Source organism: Capricornis sumatraensis, chromosome 4 (assembly GCF_032405125.1).
Source record: "Capricornis sumatraensis isolate serow.1 chromosome 4, serow.2, whole genome shotgun sequence".
Lineage (NCBI taxonomy): Eukaryota > Metazoa > Chordata > Mammalia > Artiodactyla > Bovidae > Capricornis > Capricornis sumatraensis.
In genome coordinates, this window is record NC_091072.1 from 149,690,969 (window position 1) to 149,703,566 (window position 12,598).

Here is a 12,598-nt window from a genome sequence, read left to right on the forward strand (position 1 = left end):
TGAATGCTGCCGCACAAAGGCAGTCATGATTCGTTCTCCGCTGGAGTTTTGCTACACATATAAAATACTAGAAACCCTAAGTCTGGGGTTGCAAGCTGTTTCTATTGAGGGTCAAGTAGCGCGTATTTTAGGCTTTGTGAGCCATCCGATCTCTGTCACAGCTAATCAGCTCTGTAGTGCAAAAGGAGACACAGACAGCAGGTAAACAAATGCCTGTGATCCAAACAAACGTCAACACAAAATCAGGCAGATGCTCCGGTTCGGTCCTCAGGACAGAGTTTGCCCTGACTCCTGCCCCAAGCGATTTAATTCTATGAGGACCTGGTTTTGAAAAATCTTGATACTTTTAGAGTCAAGACTAAAAGATAGAACGGCAGGAGAAGGAAAGGAAGACCTGGAAGAGCTGGAGAGTGAGCAATAGTTGTTTTTAGAACAGGGGCCAGGAGGAGCATCTGGACTGATGGGCTGGGGGCAGAAGGAAGAAAAATTTCCATTTGAATCATTTCTGGGTGAAATTTAGGAAATCAAGTGGGGCTTTGAGTAGTTGCAAGGAAAACATTTGTGACCAAGTGCTGAGGAGTAGAGTCCTGTCATTACAAGTCTTTTACCTGTATTCACTGCAACAAATTCATTCCAAATTTAGTGACTTAAATGTTGATTCTACTGTGTGATTTTACTGCTACAAGCTATCCAGAGTGCCTAGATTCATAGAGAAGGTAGAGTGGTGGTTGGTTGCCAAGACCTGGGAGGGAGTGGGAAGTTATTGTTTAATGAGCACAGAGTTTCATTTCAGGAAGATGAAAAACTCGGAGATGGACGGCGGCAGAGGTTGCGTAACAAGGTGAATGTACTCAACGCCACTGAACTGTATGCTTTAGAATAGTTAAAACGGTAAATTTCATTTTATGTGTATTTTGCCACCATGAAATAATTAATCAACCCTTAATAAATAAATAAATATGGATCATCTTCCATTGTTTCTGGGGGTCAGGAAAGTCAAGAGTGGTCTGGCCAAGTGCTCTGGCTCATGTTTTCTCACAAGGTGGAGTCAGAGGCCAGCCAGAGCCACGATCATCTGAGGCTTGACTGAAACTGGAGGAGCTTTCGCACCCATGTGCCTGACCAGCTGGCACGGCTGTTGGCTGGAGGCCTCAGCTCTTTTCCACGTGGCCTCTCCACAGTGCTGCTTGAGAGTCCTCACAGCATGGCTGGGGCAGAGCAAACCAAGAGACCCAAATGGGAGCCTCTGTATTTTCATGACCCAGCATCAGACCTCATATACCTTCACATCTGCCATACTCCGCTGGTCACAGGAACCTGTCTTGATTCAATGTGAGAAAAGGCCAGCCAAGGGGCCCATCTTAGAGGCTGGCTACCTACCACCTAAATACAAGGACAGCAAAAAGATGTATCTCTGGTCTTAGTCTGGGATCTGCACGTTAGGAGGATCTAGAAATGTGTTTGCCTCCATCGAGGGAAAGAGAGCAAAATATACCACCCAACTTAAAGTCGCTTCAGCAATGAGATTTATTTCACTGTCTAGATGCAGGAGATTTCAGGGCCACTTAATTCAGCAGCTCAACAGTGTCAGGCTCTTGCTCAGCCTCCTGCTGTCTTCTTGGCTTCGTGGAAGCTTCATGGTCACAAAAGGGTTGCCGCTGCGCACACTACATGCGTACGCCACTGCATGTGAAAGCAGAAAGAAAGGAGGTCTGTTGGGTAGCTGGCTAACATTGCTTGTCACAGTAGACTGATAGGTATATGGCCACGTGTGACACTCTGAATTGACTAATATGAACAGTGCACTTGTAACTTTCTAGAACCAAAGGTCTCAGAGTCACCAAGTCCAGTTTCCATCTGATGTTTGCATCCCTTCTATTGAATCCAGGGGACCTTGCTGTATACCACAATTTCCTCTCCCATTACTAAATTAGCTTGGGCACTATAATTATATAACAGAGCCTCTAGGTCAAAGGGAAGAACAGCTAGAAAGGTAAAGAGTTGAGGCTGAGGTAGTTGAGGGACGATCCCTGAGCACTGGCTGGTAGCAGAAGTTCTGTAAGCGCGAGTGGAATCTTTTATTAGGGACGGCACTCTGACCACCATGGAGCCTGATGTCTGTCCTGCCCTGAAAGTGAGTTTCAGGTGAGGCACACCCCCCTAAATGACAGTAACAGTAAAACCCCCAATAAATTGGAATTACCTTAGCATCTCTGAGGAAATCAGTTGTTTTTACATGTGTGAATCTATTTCTGGACTATATTCAGTTCCACCATTCTATGTGTCTGTCTCAAGCCAATACCACCCTCTCTTGGCTTCTGTAGCTTTAAAGTATTGAAGTGTTAAGTTTTCCAGTTTTGTTCTTTCAAAAAAAATATTTTTTGGCTGTTATAAGAAACTTTACATGTCCTATAAGTTTAGGACATATAGTTCCTAATTTCTTAATTTACTCGGCTGTACTGAGTCTTAGTTGCAGCACGTGGGGTCTTTAGTTGCGGCATACAGGCTCCCAGCTGTGGCATGCAGAATCTAGTTCCCTAATCAGGGAACAAATCTGGGTCCCCTGTTTGGGGATCGAACCCTGGCCCCCTGCACTGAAGTGCAGAGTCTTAGCCACTGGACCACCAGTGAGGTCCTCTACATTTCCTATAAATTTTAGAGGCAAATCATCACCTTCAACAAGAAGCCCTCTTTATAAAGAGAAAACAGGTTTACCGAAGTATAATCTGCATACCATAGAATTTATGCATTGTAAGAGTTGTTGCATGTCCAGTTCTAGCTGTTCTCAAGAGGCAGAAATCTGTATGCATGTCAGGAAGCAACAGTTAGAACTGGACATGGAACAACAGACTGGTTTCAAATAGGGAAAGGAGTATGTCAAGGCTGTATATTGTCACCCTGCTTATTTAACTTCTATGCAGAGTACATCATGAGAAACGCTGGACTGGAAGAAACACAAGCTGGAATCAAGATAGCCGGGAGAAATATCAATAACCTCAGATATGCAGATGACACCACTCTTATAGCAGAAATTGCTGCTGCTGCTGCTGCTAAGTCGCTTCAGTCGTGTCCAACTCTGTGCAACCCCATAGACGGCAGCCCATCAGGCTCTGCCGTCCCTGGGATTCTCCAGGCAAGAACACTGGACTGGGTTGCCTCTTGATGAAAGTGAAAGTGGAGAGTGAAAAGGTTGGCTTAAAGCTCAACATTCAGAAAATGGAGATCATGGCATCTGGTCCCATCACTTCATGGGAAATAGATGGGGAAACAGTGGAAACAGTGTCAGACTTTATTTTGGGGGGCTCCAAAATCACTGCAGATGGTGACTGCAGCCATGAAATTAAAAGACGCTTACTCCTTGGAAGAAAAGTTATGACCAACCTAGATAGTATATTCAAAAGCAGAGACATTACTTTGCTGACTAATGTCCGTCTAGTCAAGGCTATCGTTTTTCCAGTGGTCATGTATGGATGTGAGAGTTGGACTGTGAAGAAGGCTGAGCACCAAAGAATTGATGCTTTTGAACTGTGGTGTTGGAGAAGACTCTTGAGAGTCCCTTGGACTGCAAGGAGATCCAACCAGTCCATTCTGAAGGAGATCAGCCCTGAGATTTCTTTGGAAGGAATGATACTAAAGCTGAAACTCCAGTACTTTGGCCACCTCATGCGAAGAGTTGACTCACTCACTCCCTCTGATGCTGGGAGGGATTGGGGGCAGGAGGAAAAGAGGACGACAGAGGGTGAGATGGCTGGATGGCATCACTGACTCAATGGAGCTGAGTCTGGGTGAACTCTGGCACTTGGTGATGGACAGGGAGGCCTGGCATGCTGCAGATCATGGGGTCTCAAAGAGTCGGACATGACTGAGTGACTGAACTGAACTGAACTGAAGGGTAAAATCCAAAGAACTTCAGTAATTTGTAGAGCCATCATCACAATTCAGTTTTAGAGCATTACCATCATCCCTAAAGGATTCCTCATGCACGTTTGCTGTAATTCCCCTTTCCAACCCACATCCCCAGGCAACCAGTCATCTGCTCTGTCTCTATAAATTTGCCTTTTAGGGACATTTCAGGTAAACAGAGTCACATAGCAAGTGATGCTTTTTATTTGTCTTCTTTCATTTAGCATAGGGTTTTCAAGGCTCTTCTATCTTGTACCATGTGTCAGTATTTTGTAACAGTTTATTGCCCTTGGACTGCAAGGAGATCCAACCAGTCCATTCTGAAGGAGACCAGCCCTGGGATTTCTTTGGAAGGAATGATGCTAAAGCTGAAACTCCAGTACTTCGGCCACCTCATGTGAAGAGTTGACTCATTGGAAAAGACTCTGATGCTGGAGGGCTTGGGGGCGGGAGGAGAAGGGGACGACAGAGGATGAGATGGCTGGATGGCATCACTGACTCGATGGACGTGAGTTTGAGTGAACGCCGGAGTTGGTGATGGACAGGGAGGCCTGGCGTGCTGCAATTCATGGGGTCACATAGAGTCGGACACAACTGAGCGATTGAACTGAACTGAACTGAACTGATTGCCAAATAGTATTCCGTTGTAAGAACAAACCACATGTTGTTTACGTATTCACCAGTTGATGGACATTGGATGGTTTCCACTTTGGGACAACTGTGAACGATACTGCTATGAATATTCATACACAAATCTTTCTATGGATGTATATTTTAATTTCTCTTTATATTTAACTTTGGGGGGATCTGTCATCTAGTTTTCAAGATTGTGTTCCCACCAGCAATGTTAAGGGTTCCATTTTTTTTCCCCCAGACTCTTGCAGACTCTTGTTATTGTCTTTTTTTTTTTTAATTTTAGAATCATTCTTGTGGGTGTGAAGAGTTATCTTGTAATTTGAATTTGTGTTTCTTGAATGACTTGAGCGTCTTAAGCATCCTTTCATTTGCTTTTTGGCCCTCCATGCATCTTTGGTAACTCATCCACTAAAATCTCTTGCCTCCTAAAATCTCTTGCCTGTTTTCAGTTGTGCCATTTGTCCTCTTACAATTGAGTAGTAAGCAGTCTTTATATATTCCTTTATCAGATGGATATCAGTTCTCTATCAGATAGATGATTTGCAAATACTTTTCTGGGCCTGGGATTCCCTTGATTTTCTTAGGGATCCACAGTCACTGAATGTCTATCCATTTATTTAGATCTTTAACGTCTTTCAGCACAGTTTTGTGTTTTCAGGGTACAAGTCTCGAATGTCGTTAGTTAAATTTATTCCTAAGTACTGTCATCTTTTTGGTGCTATTGTGAGCGGAATTGTTTTCTTCGTTTTATTTGCAGGCTATTCATTGTTAGTACATAGAAATACAATCACTTTTAGTAAGCAGATATTGTAGCCTATAGCCTTTTGAAACTTGCTTATTAGTTTTAATAGTTTGTGTGTATGTGTGTGTGTGTGTGCGTGTGTGTGTGTGTGTGTGTGTTTTACTTCTTGAGATTTTTTACCTACGATATAATGTCATCTGCAAATAAAAATGTCATCTGCTAACTCTTTTTCAGTGATTTCAAGGGCTTCCCTGGTGGCTCAGCTGGTAGAGAATCTGCATCCAATGTGGGAGACCTGGGTTCGATCCCTAGGTTGGGAAGATCCCCTGGAGAAGGGAAAGGTTACCCACTCCAGTATTCTGGCCTAGAGAATTCCATGGACTATACAGTCCATGGGGTCACAAAGAGTCAGACACGACTGAGTGACTTTTGCTTCATTTCAATGGTTACCTTTTACTTTTTCTTGCCTAGCTGCACTGGTTATCACCTCTCACTGGGTGGAAGTGAAAGAGAAAGCATGTTTGCCTTGCTCCTGATATTAGGGTAAAAACGTTCAGTTTTCACCATTAAGTATAAGGTGAGCACAGCTTTTTCATAGATGCCCTTTATCAAGCTGAGGAAGTTCCAGTTTATCCTTACTTGTTCAAGAGATTTAATCAGAAATAGCTGTTGATTGTGACACATTTTTTCTGCTTATGTTGAGATAACCATAATGTTTCAGTTTGTTAAATGAATTGCATTGTTCAATGAATTATAGTGATTGATTTTTGAATGTTAAACCAAGATTGCATTATTGAGATAAATCCCACACTTATCATAATGGTTATTGTTTCTATATATTATTGTAATTCACTTGCTAAAACTTCCTGAAGGACTTTTGCATCCATTCATGACGGATACTGGTCTACAGCATTTTTTTTAGTTTTGTAAGTGGTAATGCTGGTGACATAGAATACGTTGGTAACTTTTTCTCTCTATCAATTTTCTGCAAGGGTTTGACATTATATCTTCCTTAAATATTTAGTAGAATTTGCTAGTGAAGCCATCTGAGCCCAAAGTCTTCTTATTGGGAAAGTTTTCAGTTATAAAATTTTTATTAGATATAGGGCTATTCAGGTTATCTATTTCTACTTGAGTGCGCTTTGGTAGTCTGAATCTTTCAAAGAATATGTCCATTTCAATGAAATTGCCCAATTTATTGTTATGAAGTTGTTCATATTACTCCTTATTATCCTTTTAATATCTGCAAATCTCTAGGGATGTTACCTTTTTTATTCATGACACTTAATTTGCATTTTGTCTCTTATTTTCCTGATGACTTTACTCAAGGTTATTAATTTTATTTATCTTCTAAAAAATCAGCTTTTAATTTCATTGATTTTCTCTTTTCCCCCATGTTTTCTATGTTACTGATCTCTCTAATCTTTATTATTTCCTTTCTTTTTCTTGTTTGGGTTTAATTTACTCTTCTTTTTTCTAGTTTCTGGAAAGCAGAGCTGAAATCGTTGATTTGAAATCTTTCTTCTTTTCAAATATAGGTTTTCAGTGCTATACATTTTCCTCTAAACACTATTTTAATAGAATTCTGCATACTTTGGGCAAGTCATATTATCCTTTTCATTCAATTCAAAACACTTGTAAATTTCCCTTCAGATTTCTCCTTTTACCCATGGGTTCCTTAGAACTGTGTTATTTAGTTTTCGAACATCTGAGGTTCTTCCAGATTTTTTTGTTATTGATTTCTAATTTTACTGTTGTCAGAGAACATACTTTATATGACTCAGATCCTACCAATACTTGTTTTCTGGCCCATAATATAATCTCTCTTGTGTTCTAGGAAGATGTACCTGACAATAACAGTGTTCAGCTATTGTGGGATGGAGAGCTTTACAAATGTCCGCTAGGTCACATTGGTTGATATGGCTGTGCAGGTCTTCTCCATCCTTACTTTTCTATCTCCTTGTTCCATGAACGATTGCAAGAGAGTATTATAATCTTTGGCTGTAATTGTGGACTTGCCTATTTCTCTCTGTAGTTGTAACAGCTTTTACTTCATTTTCCTGAAATTCTAATGTCAAGTGCATAATGATTTATGGTTTTTATGTCCTGTTGATGAACATATTTTTTCCATTTTGAAACAACCATCTTTATTTTTATGCTATTTTTAAAATGGAATCTACTATGACTGACATTAATATAGACATTCCAGCTTTATTTTATTTTTGATGTATTTTTATATTTACAGTAGATTTTTCCCAGGCAGCATCCATTGTCATGATTTTTTTATCCTATATGACCATAAATAAGTTAGTCGCTCAGTCGCGTCTGACTCTTTGGGACCCCATGGACTATATAGCCCATGGATTCTTTGCTGTCTGAGCCACCCAGTAATCTGATTATGGTGGCATTATTTGTTGTTCAGTTGCTAAGGCGTGTCCGATTTTTTGCGACCCCATGGGCTGTCTGTAGCGCTCCAGGCTCCTCTGTCCATGGGACTTCCCAGGCAAGAATACTGGAGTAGGTTGCCATTTCCTTCTCCATGATAGCGTTATAGTTTTCTTTATGTTTCTTACGCTTGGGGTTTATTGAGCTTCTTGGATCTATGACTTTAGAGTTTCCTTTGAATTTGGAAAAATTTAAACATTATTTTAGCAAGTATTTTTTGTCCCTTCCCCTTCATCAAATTCTACATATATCAAGACTCAAATTCTACATATATCAAGACTCAAATTCTACATATATCAAGACTCAAATTCTACATATATCAAGTTGCTTTAATGATGTTCTGTGCATTTTAAAAGCTGTCTTTTCTCTCTATGGTTATTTTGAATAGTCTCAATTGAATAGTCTCAATTGCTATGTCTTTGATTTTACTGGTCTTTTCTTCTGCATTGTTTCACCTGTCATTGATCCCATCCAGTGCATTTTTCATCTTGAGCATTGTGTTTTCATCTCCATAAGTTCATTTTGGGTCTGTTTTTGTATCATCTATGTCTCTATGTAACATTTTTTTATTTTTCCCTCTAGCATTTTGAACATATAAAATAGAATTATAATAATTATTTGAATGTGGTGGCCTGATAATACTAACACCTGTGTCAGTTTTGGGTTCATTTCTACTTTAAATTTTTTTTTCTTCTTATGCCTCACACTGTCCTGCTTCTTTGTATTACTGGTAATTTTTTTTAATATAGCCATTATTTTTTTAAATGACTTTTATTTATGTGTTTTTGGCCGCGCTAAGCCTCTGTTGCTGCGTGAGCTTTGCTCTAGTTGTGGCAAGTGGGGCTACGGGCTACTTACAGCACACGGGCTTCTCATCGTGGCGGCTTCTCTCGTGGTGGAGCACAGGCTCTAGGCATTCGCGCTTCTGTAGTTGTGGGCACGTGGGCTCAGTAGTTGCAGCTCCCAGGCTCTAGGGCACAGGCCCAGAGTTGCGGTACACAGGGCTTAGTGCTCTTCACACGGCATGTGGGATCTTCCCGGATCAGGGATTGAACCCATTTCTCTTGCATTGGCCGGCAGATTCTTCACCCACTGAGCCACCTGGGAAGACTGGTGTGTTTTTATTGTATGCCAAACATTTGAAAATTGCCCTGTTAGGGTTTGAATGGTCTTGTATTTTTATGGGCATTCTTGAGCTTTTATCCTGGAGAGAATTTTATACTTGGAAACACATGAATCCTTTTGGGTTTTTTGTTTGTTTGTTTTTTTTAATATATTTGTTAGGTATTGAGCAGCATTTGGTTTGAAGATAATCTTTTTTCACTGTACTTGCACAGCCAAATAAATAAATAAAAATACTTTTAAAGTGGTTTTACAAATTAAAATGCCCCATCAAAACTGATCACACCCCCCTACACATGCACAGAGGGCTTGTAATGTGTTTGAGAATCACTCATCTAGTGAAATCCACAGATTCCAAGCCTTTAATTGAACACCACTGATTCAGACATTTCATGGCCTTCATTATACAGCTGGCACTGGGCTAGGTTCTGAACACACAGAGATAAGTACGGCTCTATTGCTACCAACAGGACTTCCCTATCAGAATGATTACTGAATCAGATTATGATGCTACAAGCTGGTAAAGGCAGCGATAGAGAAACATACACAACATTACTGAAGAGAGGGTGGGAGGAGGCGAGGCAGGGGCACCAAGTCCAGCTTGGGGACAGGTGGAAGGTTGTCAACGACAGCTTCCGGTGGTGACATTTCAGCGGAGTCTTTAAAGATGGGAAGCCATCCGCCAGGCAAAGAGAGGACAGTTTGAGCGAAAGCACACAGGCAGAAGGAACACAAAGTGGGCCTCGAGAGACGTGGGCCATTTCAGTAAAAATTCCCAAAGGAGAGGCAAGGGATGGAGCCGCAGAGGCCAGCAGAGGTCAGGACGCGGAGGGCCTGTCCTGTCACACTGGGGAGCCTGCCACCGCAAGCCGAGTCTTTTACATAACTCTCCACGGTGGCTGGCAGGATGCATGCCCGCCTCAGCACGCAGTAGGTATTATTAGATGATGATCATGAAAGGCAAACCTGAGAACCTCAAAACTCTGAGCAGAGCCAAAACCCCTTACGTTCTGAGGCTCCAGAAGGTTACCTGACGCCTCTGCCCCTTTGCAAATTCAGCTGAGATGTGCAGCCACGGTGGTCAGCCAGCCCTGAGGTGCCACCTCCTTGGCAGCTGGTGAACCCTCTAGGCTTGTGTGTGTGGCTGGAGAATAATAGTCAGGGGGAGAGGGGGGAGGGTCAGGGGAGAGGAGAGCCAGGAGAGAAGGAAGCAGGGGTAGGCTGGGAGATGCAGCAGGATGAGGCTCGGGGTGAAGGCACAGATCAGGAAGCCCCGTGGCCCAAGGTGGGGATTTCTGGGGTGGAGAGGAGGACATGCCCCCGTCCACAGGACTCTGCAAATCCTTGGGCCACCAGGACACAAAGCTGAGCAGGGTGGGATGTTCCCAGTGAGGGATGGCAGGAAGAAGAGCAGGGTTTCCAGTCTGAACGCCTGCCTGGAGATCACTGATGGGCTGGCCCAGCAGAACTCCACCTGCCAGAGCACTGAGGGGCCTCCCGAGAAAGAATCCAGCCTGGAGGTGAAGAGAACTCGGTCTCTGGGCTTGACCCATTTCAAATGAGGGGTCTGGAAATAAAACCCCAAGGAGGAATCCCCAGGGTGCAGGGATCAATAGTTCTGGTCGGGCACTTCTCTAACAAGCGTCATGATAGGAGGGGACCCAGATACTCGTCCTGGTGTTGAAACAGAACATTGGCTCCTTGAGGGCTCTGGGTCTTCAGCGTTGGAGGGAAAAGAAATACCCATTGGCTGTAAGCAGGAGGTGGAAGGCTGATGGATGGGACTCCCGGCAGGTGCCCTGCGGTAGTCCCAGGCAGGAGCAGCCACGTGCTCACCCACACGTGTAAGGCACACTCTGGACTTCCAGAAATAACTAGGGGCCACTTACAGTGTGGTGAAGCTCCAGCTGAGCTTTACTGCATGTTTGAATCTTCCTATTTGTAGTAAGTGTCACTAAATGTCGGCTTTGGGCAGGGTTCCTGCTAGTCCCTCCCCTCGGCCCGAGCCCACCTCTGCCCCGTCAAGCTTCCTGAGCAAACACTACCTCTGCCGAGCAGGTGCGGGCACACAGGTGTCTGAGCAAGAGGGAGGGAGAATGCAGAGGCGGCAGTCCCATGGCCCAGGTAAATCAGAAAGACCGCCAAAGACGCTCAACGTAGCTGTGTCGTTTTCTACCTGATAACTTTCTGCATTTTCCAAATTGTCTCCAAAAAAGGTAAGTGTTAACTTTTTTCAGAATCAAATATCAAAAGTTCAGGCAAACAGCACTTTTGACAATCTAGGTGAGCTTTCTGGGCTTTCCCTTATGGTCGTTCCTAGGGTGTTTGAAATTCATGAAGCGATAACTAGGAGGCATAAAAGGCAACAGGGCTTCCCTGATGGCTCAGCAGATTAACAATCTGCCTGCAATGAAGGAGACACTGGAGACACTAGCTCGATCCCTGGGTTGGGAAGACCACCTGGAGAAGGAAATGGCAACCCGCTCCAGTATTCTTGCCTGGGAAATCCCATGGACGGAGGAGCCTGGCGGGCTACAGTCCATGGGGTTGCAAAGAGCTGGACACGACTGAGCGACTAAGCACACAGCACGTAGAAGGCAACCCACCTGGCTGTGATAGAAGGGGTTCCACCAGGCAGGCCAAACTTGATCAATGTCTACTGCGTGCTACCTGCCCCCAACCCCAGCCAGGGACAAGGCCTGTCATGGGAGGAGACGGACATTAGCATTTTTTCCCCCGCTCACCTCTACGAACTCTTGGCTCATCCAGAGACAGTGATTGACAGCCCCAGAGGCTGTTGGGCAGCTATTTGAAAGAGGGGTCCATGGAGAGGCCTCCTCCACCTGTTACTCTTTTTCTCTATCACTTCACATCCATAGGGGTCCCTAAGCCCCAGGAGAAGGGTCAGGTGCAAATCTGGTAAACCAAGAAGCCCTAGCAGTTGTCAACTTAATTAGCCTTCAGGAAAAATCTATGGCTATATGAGCACAGCAAGGTTGCTATGGAGACAGGCCCAGGAGGCGCATTTAGAACAGGGCCTCATCACATCACGCGATAAAAATAAGACCTAGGCTTTTTAATAGAATGAATTACTTAAGTTTTATATTTAACAGGGGACGATACCCAAGCTATTACTGGTTTTCAGAATATTTTAGGAATCCGAGCTGCCTGCTTCTGCATATGTTAGCAGCCATCATAATATACACTCGGGTGGCCGGCAGTTAGGAAGTAGAAGTCCACGTGTCTCTCCCATCCTTGAGCTGAGAGATGGTCCCTCTCACTTTGGGTCTGTCCTCCTTGAACTGGTTGAGCAATTTTCAATGTGTTTCTGAGAAAAGACTGTATTGCGCTCTGCACCCAGCCCTTTGCATATATCGTCACTAATATATAAGAACCCTGCGTGGTAATGGTCTCATCTTGCAGATGAGGCTCAGAGAGGTTCAGAAATTTTCCAAGTTCACACAGCTAACAAGTGGTGGAGTCAGGATTTAAATCCAGGCATCCCGCATTCCAAAGCCCTTTGCTTTGTAAGACGCCAACCACCATCTCTGCACAAAGAATCTGGAATGAGGCGAACCTAAAGAGATTCACTACTTTTGTTGATACTTGGCAAACACCTTGTAATGGTTGAATCTCTCCTCCAAAGGGGTCCCAAAGCGGATGGGTTCCAGGAAGAAATCTGCAGAGATTCTGGTGCCCCGCTCATGTGCACCTCTCCGATCAACCGAGGCAAGCGTTCATTCATCTCAA